Source organism: Cryptomeria japonica, chromosome 9 (genome assembly GCF_030272615.1).
Source record: "Cryptomeria japonica chromosome 9, Sugi_1.0, whole genome shotgun sequence".
Taxonomy (NCBI): Eukaryota; Viridiplantae; Streptophyta; class Pinopsida; order Cupressales; family Cupressaceae; genus Cryptomeria; species Cryptomeria japonica.
In genome coordinates this window covers 468,941,642-468,955,009 of record NC_081413.1, presented here as the reverse complement: position 1 = coordinate 468,955,009, position 13,368 = coordinate 468,941,642, and the positions used below count along the sequence as shown (strand labels likewise).

The 13,368-nt window shown below is 45.9% G+C and overlaps 1 protein-coding gene across 3 annotated transcripts in view; it reads right to left on the bottom strand.

Moving 5' to 3' along the window:
• Nucleotides 1-13,368, bottom strand: part of LOC131075934 (uncharacterized) — a 96,166-nt gene that overhangs the window by 65,255 nt on the left and 17,543 nt on the right. The window lies entirely within an intron of this gene.

Sequence of the window (13,368 nt, the reverse complement as noted above, 5' to 3'; positions counted from 1 at the left end):
CGGGTTAGAAAATAACAGAAGTGTTTCAACAGACCGAGATTAGCTTAAATGTCACTCTGGGCTAACAATCTGATTAACTTCTACAGCATCATATTCCTGAAGATTTATGACTAAGCATTCTTACTCTCGAATTTTTTGGATTAATTTTAACAAAGGCAGAACATGAGAATTTTGAAAAGAGATGCAGTTTTCGGCCAAACTCCGGGAATAAGTCCTAAATTTTGGATGCTCGAATGATGGAGATGCAGACTCTAAGCATTTCAAATTTTGCGTATTTGCGTATTTGATTCACACATTTTAAATGACCGTACGCGATAAGGCGTACTTACCTGATCGGAGCGAATGATGGGTGATTGCCCGACCTTGTTGCGCGGGGCGAGCGGATGATCCTCCTTGTTTTCGGATTTAAGAGTTCCTTTCGAATTTTGAATTGGAGGTTCTCGAATCTAACCTTCGCGGGTGTGCTCGTCCTGACCTCCGCGTTACACACTGTGCCTTCTGCGTTTAATGTTTTGCTTGCTTTTTGGACTTCGTTTTTAAACTTTCATCTTGGAATTTCGGACGCTTAGGGTCCGAAAACGCTGCTTGCCCGACCTTGTTGAAGCTCGAACGCAGGGGCCCGAAGTATGCGTGTTTGATATGGTTGCTTTTAAAGCCTTAACACTCCCTTTTCATTCGGACGCGGGGGTCCGAAGCATGCATGTTGTTTTAGAAACACCACACTTTCCCTTTCGGAGCTTAGGGTCCGAAGAATGTTTGATATGCGTTTTTTTTTTGTTTTTTTTTTTTTTAAAAAAAACTTACCTTTCGCCTTTTTCGTTCGGACGCGGGGGTCCGAAGTGTGCCATGCGCTGCATTTTTAAAACCTCAGTTCGCCCTTTTCATTCGGAGCTTAGGGTCCGAAGAATGTATTTCGATGCTGGAGAAATGCCTCTAAAACTTACTTCGCCCTTGGTCATTCGGACGCGGGGGTCCGAAGTGCGTCTCGATGTTGTTTTTGAAACACCACACTTTCCCTTTCGGAGCTTAGGGTCCGAAGAATGTATTTCGTGTGTTTTTTTAAAACTTTAACTTCGCCCTTTGTCATTCGGATGCGGGGGTCCGAAACGTTGTTTTTGATGTTGCTTTTAAAAACTTTAACTTCCCCCTTTTCGGAGCTTAGGGTCCGAAGTATGCATTTCGTGTGTTTTTAAAACTTTAACTTCGCCCTTTTCGGAGCTTAGGGTCCGAAGTATGCATTTCGTGTGTTTTTAAAACTTTAACTTCGCCCTTTTCGGAGCTTAGGGTCCGAAGTATGCATTTCGTGTGTTTTTAAAACTTACACTTCGCCTTTTTCGTTCGGACGCGGGGGTTCGAAAACGCGGTTTTTTGAACAGTGTTTTAAAACTTCACTTTGTTGGAGTTCGGACCTGAGGTCCGAAATGGATGTTTGCACAATGTTTTAACTTGACTTTGGACATTTCGGACCTGGGGTCCGAAAATGGAATTCCACCTTACGCTTTTAAATTTTGAATTTTCACTTTCGGATATTTAAATCCAAAAAGAGGAGCGCATAACGTTTTTTTACCTTAACTTGACTTTCGCCAAGTTCGGACCTGGGGTCCGAAAAGGAGATGTATTATGTTAAGTTTTGAAATTTTGGAACAAACTCTCGGTATTTACGCCCGAAAGCCAGATCAGTCAAAAGGGCTCATTGGTTCACTACTCCAACGTTGATCAGCTTACGGACTGATCACGAACTCGCTCGAGGAGATACGAGAAACTCTGATTCAATTCTCGGGATGACGATCAAAAAACTCAAAACTGGAAAGGGGGACCCTGTCGGCGACAGGGGGCGTGTGCAATGCACAACAAATGGCGACTCTGCTGGAGAAATGCTCCCAGTCATTTCGGGAACGCAAGTTCGGATCGAACCTAGAATCTCTGGTTAACCACCACGACCGAGAGGAGAGAAGGAGAAGAATCTTTCAAAATAAGATAATGTGAATAGTCAAATCAAATCACACGCAAGTCGGATCAACTAGTGTGTGCAAATGGGGTTCATTCCAACCTAGAAAAAGTTGTGGCATCAATGTTTCACTGTGTCGAGATGTCCAACGGGCTAATACTCCAAAAGCAACCTGGATAGAGCCCCGCTGCCAGCAAGCGTCTATAGCCCCGGCGGAGTTATCGCCTGTTAGCTCACAGAGATTGCTCTGTTTCCGGCAAGAAGGTTTTATCCCTTTTTCTTTTTATACCGGCAGAGATGCCTGCATTCCCTTTTGCCAATTTTACGCTTAACGCTTGATTTCAGAGCGCTTGATCAGTTTTCTTTTCTTTTCTCTTTTTCTTTTTTTTTTTTTTGGAATAGTAGGCAATGAAGCCTACGCGGGATTGAGCATAACAGTGGTCGCTGAAGTGTAGCCACGGACCTTTCATCGATATAGCGTCCCTTTGATTAGCAACTGATTGTATGCAGTTTTTTTTATGTGTATCTGTGCAGTAATCGCGATATTGTGGATAGGTTTTGACTAGGACAAGATTTTGTAGAGAAAGGTCGTCTAGATCTAACCGGACGGATCATGGGGTGCTCCATTAATCAAAAGTCTCCCCGAGCTTGGATTCCAAAAACAGATGGTAACAGTAATCTGGCGTCGCACCAGCGTTTGTACATGGCGAAGGCCTCTTTCGAGAAAATGACAGGGGTCCCAAAAATGGAGCAGGAAAACAAGAAACTAAGCTAAGACAAGGAAGGAAAACGGAGCCGCTATTCACAATGAAAAAGGCTTGGGGAAGCCTATGGCTGGAAATAATGCTTGAGGAATTGACCATTCACGGGCAAGGGAACGTCCTCGCCTGTTAGGGTCCTGAGTCGGAATGCATTCTCTCCCAAAATTTCTGAAATTTGAAAAGGACCGAGCCACAGATTATCAAATTTGTCGTGCTCTCCCTTTCTTTCATGAGCTTTGTCCCAACAAAGAACAAGATCGGAAATGCGAAAGGCCTTTACTTTTGCCCGTCTGTCGAACCAACGCTTGACTACTTCTTGGTGTTTGGCAAAATTATTTATAGCGTCGTCTCTTTTTTCATCTAAGTATAACAGCTGGGACAACCTGGCTTCCGCAGCGTTATCGATTCCTAGGTATTTGCTCATGAACTGCAAAGTTGGTATTCTCAATTGTATCGGGAAGATGGGGTCAAGACCATATACTAAGTGGTATGGAGAAGTTCCAATGGCGGCCTTGCATCGGGTACGGTCTGCCCAAAGGGCAAATCGGAGTTGGGTATGCCAATCTCTCGGGTTCTTGTCTAGGAGTCTCTTAATCACACTCAGGAGGTTTTTGTTTGTGGATTCCGCTAAACCATTACCTTGGGGATAGTAATTAGATGAAAATTTTAAAGTGATCCCGTAATTGAAGGCCCAATTTGAAAATTTTAATGACGTGAAAGCAGAACCATTATCACAGACTAGAGCATGAGGACAGCCAAAACGTGTAATAATATTCTCCTCTAAAAATTTAATAACAGCATCAGCATTGCATTGTTTCAACGATTGAGCTTCAGACCACCTTGTACAATAATCAGAAGCGGTTAGAATGTACCTGTGTTGCGCAGAGGAGGGTGGGTTGATTGTACCTATGAAGTCGAGCGCCCATTGGCCAAATGGTCTTACCTCTATGACTGGTTGGAGTGGCATAGCTGGGGTACGCTCCCTTGCTGCGGATACTTGGCACACATGACATTTCTTTACATGTTCGTGGGTGTCTCGAAATAAGGAAGGCCAATAATAGCCTGCCCTGAGGATTTGGTGAGCCGTTGCTAGGCCTGATCCGTGGCCGGTTCCGAACTTGGTATGGAACTGCTCTATAATCTGGCGTGCTTCATCCTCATTTACGCACCTCAGGTAAATGCCCTCATGATTCCTACGGTATAAGACGGCACCTTGCAGCATGAAACGGCTACTCTTCATCCTTAGTGCCCTTTTCTGCACTGGGTTGAGGTGTGCTGGGCATCTCTGATTAAGAAGGTAGAAAATTATGTCATCGTACCACCTGTCTGGGGAGACCTGTTCAATCAAATACTGTTGATGTACAATTCCTGAGCATTCAGACGCGAGGGTTTGTGTCAAGGCCTGACCTCGCGCTAGCTTCATAGGCTGGATTTCAACGTCATATTCCTGAATGATGGTCACCCATTTGCCTCTCCTTTCGCCTAGCTCATTTTGCATCAATAATGTCTTCACTGCGACATCTGGTACTATGGCATATATCTTACTCCTAAGTATATAATGCCGGAACTTCCTGATGGCTTTGACTAGCGCATAGGCCTGCTTTTCAATGTTTGGGTATCTTAGTTCAGCCTCCTTCAACGGAGTACTCATGAATGCTATCGGGTGCTCACCCTTTTCCTCCCTTCGCTGAGTTAAGATTGCTGCACAGGTGTGCTCGGAGGCGAAGGAATAAATGTAAAAGGGCCTTAGGTAGTCAGGGCTTACCAGAACCGGCGCTTGGACGATTGCTTGCTTGATCTCTTCGAACGCCCTTTTGGTTATTGGGGTCCATTCTATCTTGGCGTCCTTTTTCAACATATCGTTGAGAGGGCGAACTATTTCAGCAAACCCAGTTATGAATTTCCGAACAAAATTTATCTTTCCGAAATATGACTTAAGTTCCTTTTTACTTGCAGGGAGGTGGATTTGCAGTATGGCCTTGATCCTATCAGGGTCAATTGCTATGCCCTTTTCTGAGATAACATGGCCGAGGAGCTTACCTTCGGTCACTCCGAACATACATTTCCTTGGGTTTAAGGATATCCCGAATCGACGACAGCGTTGGAAAACCTTTCGCAAATCATTCACATGATCTGCCCTTTGTTTGGAGAAAACGGTCAAGTCGTCCATATAGACAATGATGCAGCGACCTACAAGGTCTTTGAATGCAATGTCCATGGCGCGTTGAAATGTAGCCCCTGCGTTGATCAAACCAAAGGGCATTCTCCGATAAGCAAATATCCCCCACTTAGTGGTAAACGCAGTCTTAAGTCGGTCCTCGTATTCGACCATTACTTGGTTGTACCCAGAGTAACCGTCCAAGAAGGACATCATCTGGGATCCGTTGACTGTTTGCAGGACTTCATCAAGGGAGGGCAGCGGGTAGTTATCCTTTTCTGATGCTCTGTTTAGATTACGGAAATCGACACACAGTCTGATTTCCCCGCTCTTCTTTCTTACTGGGACTAGATTAGCGACCCAGGTAGAATGTCGTACTGGAAAGACGATGCGAGCAGCCAGCAACTTCTTTACCTCTTGATATATTAATGGTTCGAGGAGGGCATTCACTGGACGCTATCTTTGCCTGAAAGGTTTTGAATCTGGCTTGAGGGGTATGGTATGAGTTATTACAGATGTATCATAGGTTTTGAGATCCTCATACCCCCAAGCGATGATATCTGGGAATTCCCTCATATTTTTGAGGATTCCGTCTCTTTCTTGGGGCGTACACACTTTGCCAATCAGCACGTTCTTTTGATTTCCTTGCGTGCCGATGTTGATTTTATCACAGGCGCCTCCTTCTGCAGTGCCCTCTTTGCGAGACTTAAGCTGGTCCCAGTCGAAAATTCGTTCTAACTGCACCATACCTTTGGGAATCGTATTTGTTCTGAGATTTAAGACCCCCTCTATGTCAATCTCGGCTTCTTGGGGTTCTTCCTCATCTATGATCTGAGTTGCAAATACATCTGAGCTTGTAATGAAGTCGATGATGTGTTTGTCATCATTAAACACCTGAAAATTGGTAACGTTGTCTGGGACTGATGGAACTGAGGCTAACTCTACTGTAAATTTCTTCAAACTTTGCATTGATAGTGGCTCAAGCGTGCTTGCGGCCTGGGCCAACGAATCAGCGACCTGGTTTTGTGACCTGAATATGGTTTTGATGTTAAAAGCATCGAAGCTTTCCATTATGTCCCACACGCGATTACGGTAAAGGCTGAGTCTCTTGTCGTGGCAAGTGTATTGTCTTCGAACTTGCCTGACTACTACTTCGGAATCTCCGAAACAATGCAGGATCTGGGCTCCCTTTTTAGTGGCTAATAGCAAACCGTGAATTAAAGACTCATATTCTGCTATATTGTTGGTGCAGTGAAACTGTAGTCTGTAGGAAGCTAAATAGGTTTCACCAGTGGGGCTTATCAGTTCTACCCCTGCTCCAGCCCCTCTCTTGGATTTAGAGCCATCGAACCTTAAGGTCCAAGTCTGATTTGGGCTGGTAACCTTGCTGGTCGCGGTTGCCGAACCTGTAATTCCATACTTTTGCCGCTCAGGGGGTGTGGTGGCCTCCGGTCTGAGAGTATGAGTTTGTAGCACCTCTGAATGCCTCTTGCATGCCTGACTCAACGCTGACCTGCATAGTGAACAAGTTGTTTCTGAATGGGCAGCATTGTGAACTCTGCACCAACCGGTTAGGAGCAGATTTGCAATAGAATCTTGATAGTTGAGCTGGGACGCTGGTCTTTCACATTTACAGAAGAATTCCCTGAGGCTGCTAAATAACTCCCCTTCTTCTGGCGATGGGGCCTCCTTATCATAACTCTCCGCAATCTGTCCGAAATTTTGGACTGGGTTTGAGCATTGTACCAATAGGACTTCGTTCATTGACCCGACGTCTGCCCTATATGTGCCCAGGTCTGATTCTAAGAATAGGGTTTCATTAGCCTGATTATATTCCGTAATCATCAGCTTGAGCCGAGGTTCGGACTCGATCCGGATCTGATTTGCTACCCCTCTCCATGGTAGCCACATGTGAGTGAAACTAGAATGCAGCCAGCCGTTGAGGACGCGGGTCCAATCTCGGCTGAGTAACATGCCATAGGCCCCTGGGATGTCCACCACTTGAATGTCGATGTACATCTGAATACGTGGATCAGCTGTTAGTTGCATGTGTATGTTGTTTAGCTCGCCCACTACAGTTACTTCAGATTTGTCCAACTGGGTAACCTTTCGGTTAGTCTTGGTGGGGGTCAAGCCTAAAGCACTGCATACTGACAAGGGCATAACATTTGCTGAAGCTCCCGAGTCAATGAGGCAATTGTGCAAGTTCTTACCAAAGATTCGGAGAGTTAATAAAAAAGGGGGGGGTTCTAGCTTTTCGGTGAACAAGCTTATTGTAGGCTCTGATGGTATGGTATCATTGTTCATGATTGAGATATCCTGAGTCCTTCCCCGTGCACGTGCTCCAAAGCCGGCCTCCATAGGTGGATCATTTTGGAACTCAGGTGGTGCAGAATAATTCACTGTCGCATCCCTGGGAGTTGTTGGTCCTCTCACCTCACCACTGATCTTCTGGGGTTGTCCTTGTACTATCCTTTGTCCAGGGTGATCGTCCATCCCTTTGGACTGAGTAGGTGTGGGTTCCTTAAGACTATTCAAGACCATGTCCCTGACTTCGGAGACTTTCATTAGTTCAAAAAAGGGTAAGTTGACTTTCATTTTTTTGAACTCATCTGCCACCAACTGGCCAAGCTTAGCAATTTCTATGTTGCTGGATGACCTATCACTAGAGCCTGGATTTGTGACAGTAATTGGCTGGTTCTGCGGAATGAGCATCCTTGTCTGGGGTGGGGTTTTCTGGGGCTGCCCTTGGCTCGCGTACTGTTGCGATGCCTTTGGATAACTTGGGTTATTACTAGCATTCTGATCTGGAGGGACCTGGATGTCTTTGGGAGGTGTGGAAGTGGTGTAGGGGCTGCTGTTGCTGTTCTGGTTGTTATTGTTATAATACCCCCGATTTGCGCGCTGGTACTGCTGAAATGCATTCACATCGACGGGCTGATTCGGGTCAGCCACCTCGTTTTCATCCTGATTGGGGAAGAAAAATGGGGGAATGTAGGTTTCTAGAACAAGTGCAGTGTCGTACCTTGGTGACGGCACTATTTCAAATCCAGAGGGAGGGAGCACTGGTTGAGGCATTGTGTTTTCCACCTCTCGTTGGAATATGCTGGCAGCAACCTGAAATTCGTCGCATTGTAACTCTGAGTGCCGATTAGTGTTGTGTAACCTGCACCAATTAGAAAGTGCTGCCTCTGCCAAAAATACCGTATCCGTTGGCCTGTTTTCCGATGCTGGCGGATTGTCGAGCGGAGTAGGCACTCCTCCGTTGTTGGGACGGGTGTTCCATGTCCTTGCGGGTCTTTGATATCCTTGATTCTGATATTGGCCCTGGTGTTGGTTCCTCTGATTACTTTGCAACTGATTATTCTGATTTCGCAGATGAGTAACTTCAGAGGACAGCCTTTTCATTTGGTCAGTCAGTTCCCGCATCTCATCCTTCTCCTCTTGGGTTCTTGATGACACAGTGGTATTTTGCAGATAGATAGGCTGCTTAGGGAGGATTTGGGCTATAGGTGGTCCTGGATGAAGTACCAGTTGGCTGGTGGGCTGCTGAGGCTGATATGCCGGTTGTGGGATTGGGTTTAAAATGGGCGTTTGGTGGGTCAAAGCTTGAGTAATTCCCTGGAGTTGGCTGGATGCAGCAGGGGGGCCTAATTGCATCAAGGGCCCGGCGATATTTTGGCCTAGCCCCTTACTAATTTCCATGGCCTTAGCATAGGCCTCAGTCAGTGTAGTTGGCGCAGGGTGTGATTGTCGGACGAACATGGCTGTTAAATAATCCAGCGCTGAATAGTAGATTTCCCTTGCCGAAGCGTCACTCACCACATACGGATCCTGTAATCGGGTGAAGGCCTTATGGAACCTATTGTTGAAAGAACTTATAGGCTCGTGTTCCTGTCTCTTGACTTCCACAAATTGCCTGTACAGCTCCGTGGGGGTTATAGGGATGCCATATTTTCCTGTAAAGGCTGCCTTCAACTTTTCCCAAGAGTCGATAGAGGATACCGGTAAATGTATGAACCAGTAAAATGCGTCTTCCCCCAATGAATAAGGAAAAAGCCTGCATGCAACATCCGCGTATTCAATTCGCCTATTGCGCAACGCATCCTCAAATATTTTGATATGCTCTTCCGCTGTCCTGTTTGGGTCATTTGGATGAAAAACGGAACAGAATCTGTCTGGGCTCTTGGGCATATCATGGTAAGCCGGGAAAATCAGCGGTGACGGGTTGTCTACCAACCATGTGGCACCATTTGGAGCAGGTGGATTGTGCGCCATCCGTGGCTGAGTTATCTGTGTTGTAGTAGGAACTAGATTTGTAACCACTGGAACCGTAAAAACTGAACTCCCTGGAACGGCGGACTGCTGATTCGCCGAGCTGGACTCACTGGGGTCTGAAGGTTGGCGATAACCCTTGCGTCTATAGCACTGAAAACCAGTAAATCTCTCCCGTTCTGGGCTTGATTTTTGGACTCTTTCGAACCTTTTAGGAGAAAAAGACCCAATTCGTTCCAGCGTGAGTTGTCTAATATGATCTTTGAGCTAGACTGCTCGGAGGCCCTCCCTCTAGCGCCAATTCTGTTGACGTGTCTGAAATCGCATTGCTGCAAACTCCATACGGCCAACGCAGAATAGAATAGCCGACTGATTATCCTACTCTCTCTTGAGATAAGGAAGTCTCTAATGCTGTTTTCTAAGTTTGATCAAAGGAGACTACCTCAAGGTTTCTTTTGTCAGGTCTTGACTGCGGGATCTCTCAGTGGCTTTATGTGTTTATGCTGGAAACACAAGGGGGCTTACGTTTGATTAGTAATTTCATATGCGAATTCCCAGGGACCTCTTTTGGTTTTCTTTCAGGTGATGTTGATTTATTTGAAGCTGATTTAGCAAGACTGGATTTCTAAAAAAAGGATAAAATTGGGAGGAAAGAAAGGAAGGGTAGCGAGAGAGAACAGTAAATATTAACTAGGACAACAGATTTACCCAAGCAGACAGACACCTCCAGGAAACCAGGTTAAGCATCATCAGTCATTCAGACACAATGTTTGCATAAACTTAGTGCAATCTTCAAAGGAGAAACCAGATTTTCATATTACCAAATACAATATTAGAACTTCTATATTCATGATATGTGTGCTTTTGATAATCGAACTGAATCATAAAATAGCCCAGATTAACCATGCAGAAAGGAAAAAAGCAATCAGCTATCCTCTAATGGTATGGACTGTGGAGATTCTATCAGATGCTTGGTAAGAACTGCTGTGTAAAATGAACAGACATAATTAAAAGCTTTCTAATTTAAATGAAGAAGGAGACCATGCACTCACAAGGAAATTTGAAGGTAATTTCAATCCATTGTATTAATTCCTGCAAAATTTCTTCAGAGCTTTCGCAACAATTCAAGAACTTCCTCCTGAATGAGGGAAAACCAGTCCCCTTAAATAGGTTTCCAAAAATGGATGAATGGCCAAGATCTAATCTAAACAAGTGGCCCAGATTCATCCTTACAAAAAGAGGGACCCACACTCATAAATAGGGAGATAAATATCTACAATTACTCAAAAGGAGCAATAACTACCAAAGGATAATTACAACTTTGAAATAATCCAAAAAGGGAAGGTGCACAAAAAACTTTACAATATGTTGACCAAAAGTCAACTGTCACCCTTTTGGGACAAAAGTGCACTTTTTAAGACTTGGGGGGAAAAAAGCATTTTTGAGAAACTGCTTTCTCTATTCTGGTTTCACATTCCTTTTGCAGAAACTGGTCTTCGCCATGCAGGTATTCTCGCCATAAATCACGACCTGCTGCTCGTTCCTCGCGGACATATTCCTGAAACTTGATGCATAATTGGAAGAGGGGATTAAAAGGGGGCATGGGAGGGTGGCGAATTTTGTATTGCATGCCTTCGAGATACTGGTCCACGTGCCCTAAACCGTCCTTCCAGCTGGAGCGATTACGCTCGAAGCATAATATGTCTGAATGGAACTGACCAGCAAAACTTAAGTCTTCAATGGAATAAGAAGCCTTATCTGCTCCCAATCTTCCCTCCCAATCCGGCCGGATTACACTGTCGGACAGGTCATTTATCCACCCTGAAACCATTGATCGGAGGATGGTCTTGCCTAGTTCTTGCATGTTCCCCAGAATCGCCTCACACGCGTCATTTTCTTTATCAATAATTTCCTGGGCATCGTTCTTCATGGTGACGGTCCAATACCATTCCTTGAGAACACTGATGCTATGGGGACTCAAGATGTCAGGCAGTGTGGGAATTTGTGTATGTGTCCAGAAAAGAGCTCTTAGGAGGGGAAGGGTAGAGGCCGCTACTTCATGCATGTGAAGGGATTCTCTCTTTACTTCCAACAACCTGACGAGAGTGAGCTCTCGATGGAGAGCCATTTCCTTTACTTCTTTGAGGATCTGTTCTCCCCTTTTCTTGATGTCTTGCACCCATTCCTTAACGGCCTTTGCGGTATCCCGGATTCCTTCAAATTCAGTTGTGGTCCTCTGCGCCAATGCCATTGGGGGAATATGGGATTCAGAGGGGTTGTGTAGTGGCCGTAGGAGCTTATCGATGTATCCCTCGGCTTGTTCAGCACGGGCTCGATACATGTCCTTTTCAGCCGTGATTTCCTCGAGCTGTCTGAGTATGTTTTGCACCGAGTCCTTAAATTCCTCCTTTTCTTGCTCTTTTGTAGCTCGTCCGATGGGGACAGTCGTAATGCTATAATCTGCAAGGGTTATTTGATCTGCTAGCTTGTTTACGGGCGGGGTAGCAATATGAAGAGTGCGGTTCCTTTGCCCATCCTTGGTTATCTTAGAGTATGTTCTCGGTTTCTTCTTCCCTTTTACTTTTGTTTGATCCATTCGTGAGAAGATGTCTTCAAGGTCGATGGGCGCCTTGGTGGCGGCCCTACGCTGAGCTCTGGCGATCAGCCACTCTTGAGGCACCGTCTGGGTTGAGGATAGGGTTAAGTTAGCACCTTGTGCTCCCATACTTTCAACTGGCTGATCACAAATTAACAGCTGTCCCGCCATCGGAGGGGTGGAAGAAGGAGGAAGCTCTTTGTTTGCATCTGAGTTCTCCCCTATCTCACTGAATAATTGTCTGATATCTTCCTGTGATGGTGGCTCCTTGGTTCCCTCGAGCTCATGGATCTCGTCTGTTCTTTGTTCCCCTTCGACAGTTGAGTCGTCCTTGGCTGCATGGAGGAGTAGTAATTCATGGCGGCTCTGCTGGGTAGGTTCATGCACTTCGATCCCCTGGGTGGATGGGATTTCTCCTTCCTCTATCTGGTCACCCGGCTTGGTCGAATTGGGGCCCTTTTGCTCGGTGTCCGGCATATCTGGAGCAGGAGGATCATTGGCTTGGAATGCCTCTATGTCGCTCTGGGAAGGCGGAGCAGGTATGCAATCCAAATCTATGGCACCATCGGGCGAACTGGGGTCTGAAGATGAAGCGGTCTCTGGCCTTCTTATGGGAATCTTCTCCCTCCTTGTTCTCTTGGACGTCCGAGTCCCTCTGCAAGCCTTAGTTTTCTTCCTTTTCTCTGGTTTTTCAGCTGATGTCCTTTCATCTTCGGAAGACTGAGAGTCGAAATTGCCCATCAGATGGTAAGTAAACTGGACCCCTTCATGGACTAGCCTCTCGATCTGGTGTTGTAACCATTGATCTGTGTATCTTGCCGGGGCTGCCATGACTGCTTCGAAATCCGTGATTGGGTCTTGAGACCAATCGACGCCTGGCAAGAGATGCCTCACTGCTTCGAATTCCCGGACTTGGAGACAATTCCCCGAGTCTGTGAGCTGATCCGGGACCCGACGGTACTCAAAGAGTCGCATTTGCTGCACACTCAATCTAGAATATTCCCGTCGCCTGACTTCGTAGTCATCGGAGCAATTTTTCCAGTAATCTTCAATTGACTCCTTTGCTCTGTAGCGCCTACCGTAAGCTCTCTTTGCCAAATTGTCATGATCAAAACATTTTCTTGGGAAATGTTCCTGTAGGCCATAAGAGGCTAGCTCTGCAAGGGACTCTTCTGCTAGGGTGGGAGTTCTCAATTGGACATCATGGTTGCCTATGATCATTGGAAATGCGAATCCAGCCTGCTTGCTTTCTCGTAATAATATGCCGGCAGGGCGTGATTGCCTTGCCACTTCCATGAGGACTACTTTATCGGTTGGGTACCGCGGAAGTCGAAGGGGGGCACCTTCGAAGCCAGCAATTCGGATGTAGGAGAATCTTGGGAACTGAATAAACCAGGCCCCATACCTCTGCACTAAAATGGTAGCTTGCTCCGAGAGCCTTATGTGTAACCCTCCCTGCATTAGCCTGACTAGGCGCATTGTGAAGGCGTCGTTGACACGTTCGTACTGTCCAACTGCGTAAGCCGGGCTGCTCTTTTCCCTTTGAGCTATATCCTGGTAGTGCAGCTGCGGGTAGCAATCATAAACCTTTACCTGACCAGGCCCATTCCCGATCTCACCTTTCACTATT